Genomic DNA, 11714 nt, shown 5'->3' with positions numbered 1-11714 from the left:
CTCCTACTCAGCTAGATCTGCTGATGTATCACTGCCATTTCCCTGAATATGGGATTTTACCATGAATTTTTTACCAATATGAATTTCATGGTGGTTTGGCAGCGAGTGTTTCTTCTTCCCTGTTTTATTTACTCCTGGCACTGATGAAGATTCCGTGCTGCTTGCTGACATAATGAAGAATCCATTCATCAAGTTGTACTTGATGAAGTACATTTGTTCAAAGTCTGTTAGTTGGCATCCGTCAAAAGAACTTTCTGCTGAATTTTCTGCAGCAACTCTGCAGATTTTTTTTGAGAGAGAACGCCATTCGCTCACATTTGTGTCAAAGCACGAGGGCTGTGTCATTAAGCACATGAAGTCAGTGGAAACAATTGCAAACTGGAAAGCAGAATTTTGCTTCTYAATAAGAAAAGTAAGGCTCCTTCAGACCTAGTGACCCACTCATTTTTCTTGTGTGCTCTGTGAATATGGAGGGTCCCTTGGAGATCACTCTCCCACCATAGGAAGTGTCACTTTCTCTGGGTGCTACGTGTGATGTAGGGCTGACATTTTCAAGAGTACTGAGATTTTGGAGAACCAATGGCCATTGATTATCAGGAGCATCTCTCTCAATGGGCTCTTGGAAAATACTTGGAGAGCCTGAGTGTTTTCAAGGTGACTTTGTGACCTTGGCTGTTTTGGTTTGCAGGGTTGGCATTCACAATTAAACTGAAGATGTAAAACAGTAACTTAAGAACAAAAGTACCTTGCTGAGAGTCAAAACACTTCAGTCAAGTAGCATGAAATGTCTWTTCTATGGGACGACAGGGAGTTTCCAAGCTTTCCACATACTTTTCTCAGATCTCTTGCTCCCCCTTTCCCCTGGGAGACTAGGGAGGAAAAAACAGTTTCTAGACACAGACTGCTCTGTGGTGCAGATCAGCAGGGGGTCTTAAATGAAAGGAAATGTTTTGACCTCAGGATTCCAAGTTCTCAAGCATGGGAGAGTCCTTTTCCCAGACACATGCCCAAGCTGAGAAAGGTATGTATTAACGTGCTCTGGCTGCAATGAATCAGGGAGGATTTCTCTGAAACCAGCAGTGTAAAGTTCACTCTAATTCAAAGTGAGCAGGATCCCATCAGATGGACAATTTTTTAATATTTTGATCAGAAATTCAATTATTTTTTCACATTTTATATTTACAGGAAGCACTGACTTGTTTAAAAAGCTTTTTTATGGTTCCAAGTGACCCTCCTGCCAGACCTCAAARTGAAAATGTTTCTCAGTAGGTAAAATTTAGTCAGTTTTCCAGATTTTTGATACATTTTGTTGAATCTATTTTGCCCCTGCCTGTTCACAGCAATGTAATTRCCTGAAGAGTTGCTTTATCTTCCCAAGGGGAAACAGACTGATCATCTGCACTTAGCAATTCCTGTTTCCTCTGACATGCTGTATGTGAGATAAAGGTAAGTGTCAAATAATCTCAGCAGTGATCTCACTTTGCCTTATTTGAACATWGGCAGATGATTACATTTCTCTCACCCATCTGGAATTTCTTATGTAAACATTCATTAGCAGCAGAAGGAAAAAGCTAAAAAACCACTTGTAAGGCATTTAGAATCCCAGTGAGAATTGCAGTGCTSTCTGTATGCTGGTAATTCCATCTTCATTCAGAACTCCAGAAAGACACAGAGTAATTGAATTACAGCACTTCTGGCTGGTCCAGCCTAGTCCTGTCCTGTTCTCGTGCAAGGCAGAAGTGACGTGTCCATTGAGGGTCTATGTCACAGTGGTGCTGAAGTCAGCTTATCCCACTTCACAGGACATCCCATTCCACAGAGCCAGGAAAAATGCCAAGACAAATCAGACCCAGCTTCAGAGTAAGTCCAGCATCTTAGTCCAGCCTGTGGCCACTAACATCTGTCTGAGAAGGTGGAGCAAACATGGGCTGTTTGGGTTCTGTGCCCCTGGCCATCCTTCCCACTCTGCTAAACTGATATTAAGCCATCATAAAGAAGTGGATGTGATAGCCAGTGCTGTAGGGTTGTTTTATTGCCTAACTGACCTATTTTTAGTCTCTACTTCTTTATCATCCTACTTGTGTACTGCTGACATGGCCAGCAGATCCAGCAGTTTGTTTAGGGAAAGGACCTGGTGTTACAATACACATCACAAGCTGGAGTGAGTCTCCTCAGCAGTGATGTTTCGGCTGTGTAGGAGATGGTTGGATTAGTCATTATTTCCAGAAGTGTTCTTGATTAACTGACTCTGACTACCAGTGCAAGTTTGAAAATGTAAGGCTCAGCTAAAAACCTGCCTTAAAGTACTYTTGGAGGGTTCTGAATTGATCTAGACATTTCACTAGATTTTTAACAGTATCCTGGGATGTSTCTGCTGGCAAGTGGTATTAATTCAAGGGGAGAACTTCTAGAGAAAGGCAGAGTGGTACTGTCATTGCATTTGACAATTATCCCTTTAAATAAAAAAATCTGATTAATGTGGATGGTAATTCCTGGCAGCCACAGCCTGCTATGTCCACACATGAAGGACAGGGGATTCTGCCTCCACATCCAACTCTGCTGCTGCTCCTCAGCTTTTACCTAAAGCASCATCACAGGCCAAGTTTTGCCTTCAGCCTTGGGGCTGTTTTCAGACTCCTGAGTATTTGTCTATAGATTTCCCAAAAGCAATTTGGACAATTAATAAAGACAGGCTGAATTGACCCTGCCAGGCAGACAAGTTCTAGGCTGGATGACCTCTCAAAATTCCCTCCTGGCACAGTTTTCTACTCATATTTGTATTGAATTTCTCTCCTGGGAGGTAAGAGGCAGTGGTGAGGTGCCAAAAGCCTTTCCACTCTGCTGAGCTCTTTCTTGCCATGACAATGGATGCTAGAGAAACTGGAACAGGTGCTTTTTACACTGTGGAATTTTATACCACTTGGAAATCCCATGTGCAACATTCCTGATAGATAACATATATTGTTTACTTGACCTCGGGCATTTCCTGCAGCTTTACCCTTGGGTTTTGTTCCTTGTGCTTCTGCAATCCCTAAGGGAGTTGTTTCTATGCTCCTCTGGTAAAACCAGCTTCTGTAACAACTCCTAGGGGCTTTCCATTCATTTCCTTGCACACAATCACACTTTTTTTATTCCTCAACTGCCTTCATGAGGATTAAGTCTCAGCTTTCAGTAGTGTCTGCTCTCGTATAACCATCTGCACAAATTACATTTGATCACAAGCCTTTACCCATTACATCAGAAGGGAGTGATGCTTAAAACCCCCGGTACAGCAGCCAGGTGAAGCAACCAATTGGTACTAAAAAGAATAAGAGCATGTCACAGAAAATGACAGAGATCTAATGCAGAAAATATGGACAGCACAGTATGCAATAGCACTGGGGAAAAAATTACCTAAAGGTTTTCCATGAACTAGGTCTTTGTCAACTGGAAACAAAGAGAGGAGGAACATTGGCMGTTGACTATGTGGTGCTGGAATTCTCCCTGACATTCTTTTTAAATASAACCTTAAAGCTGCTGTTACCAAATGAGTTTCAAAGTTTCCATGTTGTTATGAGTGTCATCTCCAATACCACATTCCTCACATCCTTTCTTGAGGATGTCTGTGCAGTCTGACCTTACCCATGTGTTACCCAAAGTGGCTATGAGGGTGAGGCAGTGGATGCGTTCACTTGGGAGCTCACAGRATCCTTTCCTTGACACAAAATCCTTGCTGGACCAATACATAGTATTCTGTCCTCACTAACATTGCTAACTTGTAAGTAGTAACTTCGTGTGCTAGGGGTGTCTTATCTGGGCTGTGGTTTTGCCAAGAAAGGTCWGACCAGATGATCCTTGAGGTCCCTCCCAACCTGGAATTCTGGGATTCTATGGTTCTCCATTATTTGAAGTGTACATCCTTCAGCTGAATGCATTTAGTGCTAAACATTTGGAGGAACTAATCCAAGCCTCTGACCCAGTGCAGCCTTAAGCCTCTGTATTCAGCATGCACCAGAAGCACTTCTCTGAAGGCAAACTAAATTCACTGTAAAATTAAGTGTATTCTTAAGTACTTTCCTGAAACAGAAACCTCTGCAGTTGTTTCTGTTGCATTGCAGTTCAGTTCAAAGCCAGGAACTCCTCCACCTGTTCTCAGAAGTCAACCTGTTTCCATTTCATTGGAGATTTTCTTTAGAATTTTATCTTTTTTTGAGTCACACTCCCACAAAGAATGAAAGCATTCTATAAAGCAGTCATAAGGAGGAATAAGGAATTTATTGTTCCCAGAAGCTGGTATTRCACACAACACCTCCTCACTGCCTGTAACAGTAACAGGCAAAGGAATTTAATCTCAGTATTTCAGAGAATTGTTCCATGTCCTGAGTTGGGAGGGACTGATTAGGATCATCGAGTCCATGCTGAACTTTTGCTGTGTTTTGTCACCAAAACCCTTCAGATGGGCTCTTCTGCCTRTGGCAAAAGAGCACTTGAGCAATACTGAAGGGAATTCTGCCCTGCTGGAAGATTTTGCTCCTCTGACACAAACTAGGCTTATTTTAAGCCGTGGTTTTGGAATCACACATGGARCCCCCAATATCCACCACCACACTGTGACAGGAGAGCTCTGCCCAGCAGTGAGGGCGAAGGCAGCTGGGGCCTCCTGGGGAAGGATAACAATTGAACCAAAACAAATCAATCCCACGCAGYAAGGATTAAGTTCTGCCAGGGTTGTACCCACATCCCCAGCGTGGTGGAAATTTTGACAGCTCATCTCCATGCCGTGAGAAGAGGCAGGATCATGGGATAGCCCATACCACAGGCTGTGAAACACTCGTAACTACCCTGTGAGTACATCTGGTGTCTCAAAGGGCAGGGAATCTCTGTAGACAAGAGGTGCTGAATCACAGGCRAGGTTGTTCCTCTGTGACATGACAGCACACAGCACATGAAACTGGGTGAAAGAAGAAGTTGGGCTTGATATTCTCAGAGCTGATTYGTATTTTCTGGTTCAGAGTCATGGAGTGGGGAATGTACACTCCTATTCTTATCTCCCRAGTTTCCCAGCTAAAGAGCTCTAATCTTAGCTTCTGGGAAGACTGAAAGAAGTTCAATAAATCACCTGGCAAACTGTAGTATCATAGAAGGAAGTAGAGAGAGGGAGGAATAGAAACCAGCAGCAGGGAATCTGTGTGGTCCTTCCGAGACTGAGCAAGTTCATTGGATCAAGTCCCTGAAGCCAATCTGAACTCTTTCCTGGTGCCTTACAATTCCCACTCAAAACCACCCTGAAATCCACATGCCTGAGGCTCAGCAACCCTGGCCACCTAAAACACATCCTTACTGAGCTCACATTCTCACAGCAATAGCTGGGAAGTCATCATTCCTTGTGCTTCCATAGGAAAATTACCAAGTCTCCTGTCTCCACTCCTGTCTTACAGCACGGTCATGCACTGCTGGAGCTCCTCCATGGTCAGAGCACCTGGGAGGGCACAGGATCCTTGTGCAATGGATGCCCAGGGTGATGCTTGGGTGAACAGTGACAAAGGACACCACAGCAGGGATCTTGATTCTCTCCAAATCCACATGGCACTGTGAGGTCTGGGATCTCCAATACTGCTTAGTGACTTAGACACTGCAGGTTTGCTACCCTCTTTCCCTAAACACTGTGTCATTGTAATTGTTTTCCAAGGGCAAGCAAACAGTTGCTGAGGGAAGACTCCTGTTGACTTGGACAATAACACTTCAAGAGCTCGTGGTGCTGAACAGGAAGTGTTGTGTATGGACACTGYAGTTGTGGCCATGGCTTTGTTACCCAGAAAACTCTTTTTAAGTTAAAGGACACCAGAAGGTTTATTAAATATTCTACTTTTATTCAAGCTAAGAGGAGGCAATGCCCAGACCTGATCTTTAGAGCCCAAGTACCTTGGGAATAAGGTCAGGGGAGCCAAAGAGTGACCAAATAGAACCACAGAACATCCTGAGCTGGAAGGGACCCACATGGATCATCAAATCCAACTCCTGGCCCTGCACAGGACCTGCCAAAATCCCACCCTGTGCCTGAGAACATTGTTCAAATTCTCTTTGAGCTCTGGCAGCCTTAGGGCTGTGACCACTTCCCTGGGGAGCCTGTTCTAATGCCCAGCCACCCTCTGGGAGAAGAATCTTTTCCTAATATCCAACCTAAACCTCCCCTGACACAGCTCCAACCATTCCCTTAGGTCCTGTCACTGGTCACCAGAGAGCAAAGGTCAGTGCTGCCCCTTCAAGTGACCCTTTAAACCCTTCAGGGCGAAACCAAGCTGCCTGTGAAGGACAAGTGGCCTCCCAAAACTTGCTTGGAAACAAACATCAGGAATAGGTGAAAATTACAGTATTGTATTCTGTAACTACCACAAGATCCAAGTTTTTGTTGAAAAAGACAATGCCTTGTTAGTAATTCCTTAGCTCCCTATTTAGTGGTTGACTCAGCACTAAGGCATTGTCTGAGCAAGTCTGTTGAGCGCTAAATATCCTTGAATAATTGAATTTATAATTGAATAATTGAATTTATTCTGAGAGGGTGATAAAAGGTATCATCATCTGTTCTCAACTTACTCATGGACAGGAAACAATAATTTGCTTTCTTGGTACGTGATCACTCCAAAGACATCCTGATACCTTTGGCATGTGGAACCTGGAAAGATCACCCCATGTTATAGAATCGCAGAACAGTGTGGGCTGGAAGGGACCTTAAAGACCATCTAGTTCCAACTCTGCCATTTTACAAGGKGGACAGAAAGGCCCTTTGGGGACCAACACAGGCAGCTGGACAGTGAGGTGAGAGTGGGGAGTGAATTTCCAGCCTCTGATGCACCCTGAGGCCAGACATGGCTCTGAAGTGGGGACTCTTCAACAACAGTTGTAGGGTCATGAGACTGCCAAAATGTGTTTGAGCATCTTTAATAGGAATATATTGACAACCCAACTGTTTCCTTTTCATCAGTGTTTTTCCTGGAGGTTTTTATAGTTTCATTGACAGGATTTACCACTCAGATTCTGGTTTTGGTCAATGCAGGGCAAAAATTCTCTTTTCATTAAAAAATCTATGAGAAGTGCTCAGGAGGCAGAATTTCACCCAGCTCTGGATGCAGATCAATGGTATGAGGCCCTGATCCATCTCCTCATGTGGCCAAAGTGACACCAACATGTCACAGGGTGCCCTGGTCCTCACCATTCAGTTCCCCTCTGTCCCCTGGCCCCATCTGGGACAGGTCACCTACTGCACCTCCTCTTGCTCACTCTTGGAGAATTCCCACTCTTAGGAAGCTCCTTGAGCACCGAAAGGAACAGAAATCACAAATTGAAGAGGGGAAGAAATGAGGGCAGGAAATCAGGTGAGACCCTGTGGGAAAAGAGGACCTCCTGACGTGCACATTCTCTGCCCCACAGGCTGGGCTGCCCTGCCCATCTCAGCTCTCTCTGCTCCTGCTCTAGGACAGGACTGACTTTGTCAGGCTCACCTTTACTTCTCCAACATGTCTGGCATTGTCCTACTCTGGCCCTGGCACCAGGAAGTTTGGTCCCATCATTGGGTCACTGCAGTGAGGGATGAGTCTCAGCAGGGACTCCTCAGGCTGGACACAGCACAGGATTACAGCCAGAAGGGAAAACGCTACCATCGGAAGGAAAAAAGAAGTGTGCTTCCAAATAAGATAAAATTGGCGCCTCTGGAATAATGATGGGCGAATGCAAACAAGTTTGGTGTGTGTGAACATTCATTGAGTCCTCTCCCACGGTGCCTGGAGGGCTCAGCCCACTGTCAGCTGCTGAGCAACATGGGAGGGTGGGAGAATCGGGAGGCAGGAGTGAATTTATCTCTGTTGTGTGTGATGAGATGGCAGCCTCTGGGCCGAGAGGACTGCAGGCTGTTTCGACAAGCTGGGTTGTGCGTTTGCACTGGTTTCATCCCCTCTGTATCTTTCTGCAGAGAGAAATTCCACCCTCCCTTGGTTTCCTCCAGCAATCCAGGCTCACCGTGCTTGGAAATCAAGGCATGAGACAGCTACGTGTGACCTCACTCGAAAAACTCCCTCTGATTCCTAATGTTAGTCATTTTCTGGTGTCGTGCCAGTTCCAAGCAGCTGGGCCAGCACCCACGGTGCTCCCCTTACATGGAGAGGGACACATCCCAGCTGTTCCTGTATGAGCAGGTTGGGAGCACGTCAGCTCCTGCAGCCAGTGTTCCAGGCTTTGAGGCATCACCACCAGCCTGAGTCATTGCCACACCTGGCTGTGGTGAGAGGTGGCTAAAGAGCCCAGGGCACCAACCTAGCCCACCTCAGCACTTTAAACCACCAAGCGGTTTTGTGGGATTTTTTTCTGGGTTTAAGCATTTCACAGCAGGGGGAAGCCTGACGTGGAGAACAGCGTGGGCTTGGCTTTTTATGTACTGCTTGTAGCATTTACAGAATTATCTTCTGTGTACTAAATATCTGAGTCATCCTGGGATAGCACTGGATCCACTTTTAGAAGTTACCATGTGTTCTGCTCAGCCTCAGTTTATGAGGGAAGAGTCATTTGAACCATCAGGAGCGAGTCAGGAAAATCTCACGCTGCCAACTCTTCCTCTTCTTTCTACAGCTTTTGGAAACTTCAGTGGAAACCGAAAGGGGTTTTTGTCCTCTTARCTTCAATTAGCTGAAAAGGTGAAATATCTCATGATCAAGCCACGGGTGGTTTGTGAGTGCTCGCTATGGTCTGGGTGCTGGGCAGTGGAAGCAGAGGTGGGGAATGCCAGGGCTGGCACCATGTGCTTGCTGCTCATCCCAGCTTTTCCAGCAAAGCCCATTTCCTGGAAGCCCAGCAGGACACACGTGCTGGGTTGTTTGGCCCCCATTACAATGGTTAATATTTACCAGAAAGATCCTCCTCAGTCACCCTACCTGCAAGGCCACGTGAGGAGAAAATTCCCTGTGCAGAAATTCCAACTAACTTGGCAACGTGGGAACCTGGCTCAGGGAGAGACCTGGGGAGAGGCTCCAAAGCCCTTGAGCAGAGCAYGATAACAGCACGTGGGTGCTCAGGGGATGCCCTGGCAGAGCAAGTCACTGGTGGCACTGAGCTGGGGAGCTGCTGGTGGCATAAGGCACTGTCCCCCTGAGCTCTGTGGTCCCACCCACACAAGGGTGCCAGACATGGTKCCCTGAGGGGGATCAGGCATGGTGGACCCTCATTCAGTGCTGGGGGGGCCACAAGGCTCAGCAAAGCATCACTTCCCAACAAGATGGGACAGAGCCAGGGGCTGTCCTCGCCCTTGCACACCTACACGTGKGTAGTGGCCCCCAGAGTCACAGCAGTGGGTGAGAGCAAGCCTGTCAGAGCATCTGCACCCACTCTGAAGGGACAAGGATCTGTGCTGACTGGTGTCCAGGTGGGRTGGAGCACTTAAGATATTGAGTAAAACCGCCAAAATAATAAAAAGGCCCCCAAACTTCCCTTCTCTGCACCAGCATTAAGCAGAAAAGMTGTTTCTGAGCTCTTGTACAAGCCAGGGCAGCCCAGGGGGAGGCTGGGTGCTGGGAGAAGCAGGATCTCTGCCCAGGTTGTGTCTCTGGCATCGCTCAGCAGGCATCGAGCTGAACACACCAGCTCAACCACAACTGCTACTTTCACCTCTGCCAATACCTGGTTGGACCTGGATCCTCTGGACATRAGACACTGCCAGAGCAGCCACAGCTCATCCAGGAGCCCAGGAACCAGAGCTGCCTYCTTGGGACTCACTGTGCAACTGCTGGAAGCCTCCAGCACACACCCCAGGATTTTCCTTGCTGGTGGGAAGGGCAGCAAGTTCCAAGGACAWCATGAAGTGTCCCAAGGACTCTGAGCTCAGCCATCAGGCCCCACAGGGAATTCCACCTCAGCACTGARGGCCTTCATCACCAACGAAATACACAGAAAAGGCACCTTTATCTCTGGAAAAGTCACCCAACTAACTAGCATCCAGCTTCTTGCCAAAAACATTCCTGATTTCCCTCCCTGTCAAATCCCATGGTAAATACATATTTGCAGAAGCCAGGATGGGGTGGGAGGCAGTAACAGCTCTCCATTCCTGTTCCACTTCAGACCAAGGACACCAAACCCTTCGTGCTGAGTCAGGATAACTGCAGTGCAGAAGGATGGGAATCCCTCAAGGAGCTGCAGCCAGTGCTGGGGGCCCTGGCTGCTCCAGCCTTCAACCATCARCACTGGGTGTCCTGCCTCACACTCTGCCTTGGAGCAAAGTGCTGCAGCTGTGCTTCAGTTCTCACAGTGCTCCAATAGACCCTCCTCATCTCCTGCCTCGCTGCTCTYGGACCGTGCCAGCAGCACTTGGGGTGAGACATTGCAAGTCTGGGATTCCAGTTCAAGCCTGGGATCCTCAGTTCAAGCCTGTGGTGCCAGGCAGGTGTGAGCAGACATCGGGGACTCCCGAGCTCTGGAGCAGCAAAGAGGTGAGCACTGCCCCTTGGGATCATCCAGACTGCCCTGGATTAATGTGTCACTGCAGCAGGAAGAGCCTGGGATGTGTCTGTGGGCAGTGAGGRGAGGTTAAAATCCCCTCCTTCCTCTCACAGTTTCCTTTCACAGAGGAAGTGCAGGGGTKCTTCCACWTAGCACTTGCTTCAGAGAGCTTTAMACAGCTCCAAGCTGGGRGATWATATTCYTCTTTCRAACCMCWAACTATTCCTGGCAAYTGCTCAGCTRAAAAAGAGCTATAAAATATCAAACWCATTCAAGGCAGAAAATGTAGYTCTGCGTCATCATTACTACMGGCTGGAAAATGCCCGACGGGGTCACTCTTGTTGACTTCCCTAAGCAACAGCTGCTTAAAAAAATTTCCTGTAGTCAGCACAACTGCACCCAGCCCAGCTCTTGGCTGACTGAGCAGCCAGTCRGGTTTGGGGACAGAGCTGGGGCTCAGGGGGACRTGTTTGGGTTGACCCAAGRGCTTCACCCTGGCTGYAARTTGCAGTGCAGACAGTCAGCATCCYGYTGGCACACAACCTCACTGTGGCTCACAGGGGCAGTGGAGTGGCTGGGGGTGTGTGATCACAGAATGGTTTGGCTTAAAAATCCTTTAAAAGCCTTAAAAATCATCCAGTTCCAACACCCYGCCYTGGGCAGGGGTGCCAACGTGTGGAAAAGCASGTGGGAAAAACAGGCAAGGGTAAGAAGGGTCAGATACACGGTCTGGGACTCCCAATATTGCCTCTGAGTGAGACGAGGAAAAGACTCTGGTTACAGAGAGTCGTATGATAAAATAACTTCTTTGGTTTCTTTCTTTAGAAAACATCTTTAACAYGTGATATAAAAACAGGTAGTTACAAGCCAGCTGTACCAGTGGGTTCGGGGCATCTTCCCCCTCCCTGTACCTCAGCAGCAAACTCCCTTCTCAAACAAAAACATGACAAAAAAATGCAAGCAAATCCTCTGTGGGAAATACTGTTAAATGACTAAAGCCCCCAGCAAACCCAATTGTACACAGTTTAAAACAAAGCCGAACAGTTTTCTATAAAGGGGACCATGTTCTTCCCCAGAAATAATGACCCTGGATGCAGGTTTTTCTTCTGATAAAATACTGACTCTTGCTGAGGGCTGGAAAATCAGTGGCCAGCATCTGTGAGGATCTGTTCCAGCCACTGGCACAGGAACGGTGCTCCTCACACATCCCATCCCATCCCATCCCATCCCATCCCATCCCATCCCATCCCATCCCA

Source organism: Malurus melanocephalus, unplaced genomic scaffold (genome assembly GCF_030028575.1).
Source record: "Malurus melanocephalus ecotype Western Australia unplaced genomic scaffold, MMel_1.1 scaffold_59, whole genome shotgun sequence".
Lineage (NCBI taxonomy): Eukaryota > Metazoa > Chordata > Aves > Passeriformes > Maluridae > Malurus > Malurus melanocephalus.
The sequence above is the reverse complement of the archived record's forward strand: the minus strand, read 5'-3'. Positions refer to the sequence as shown.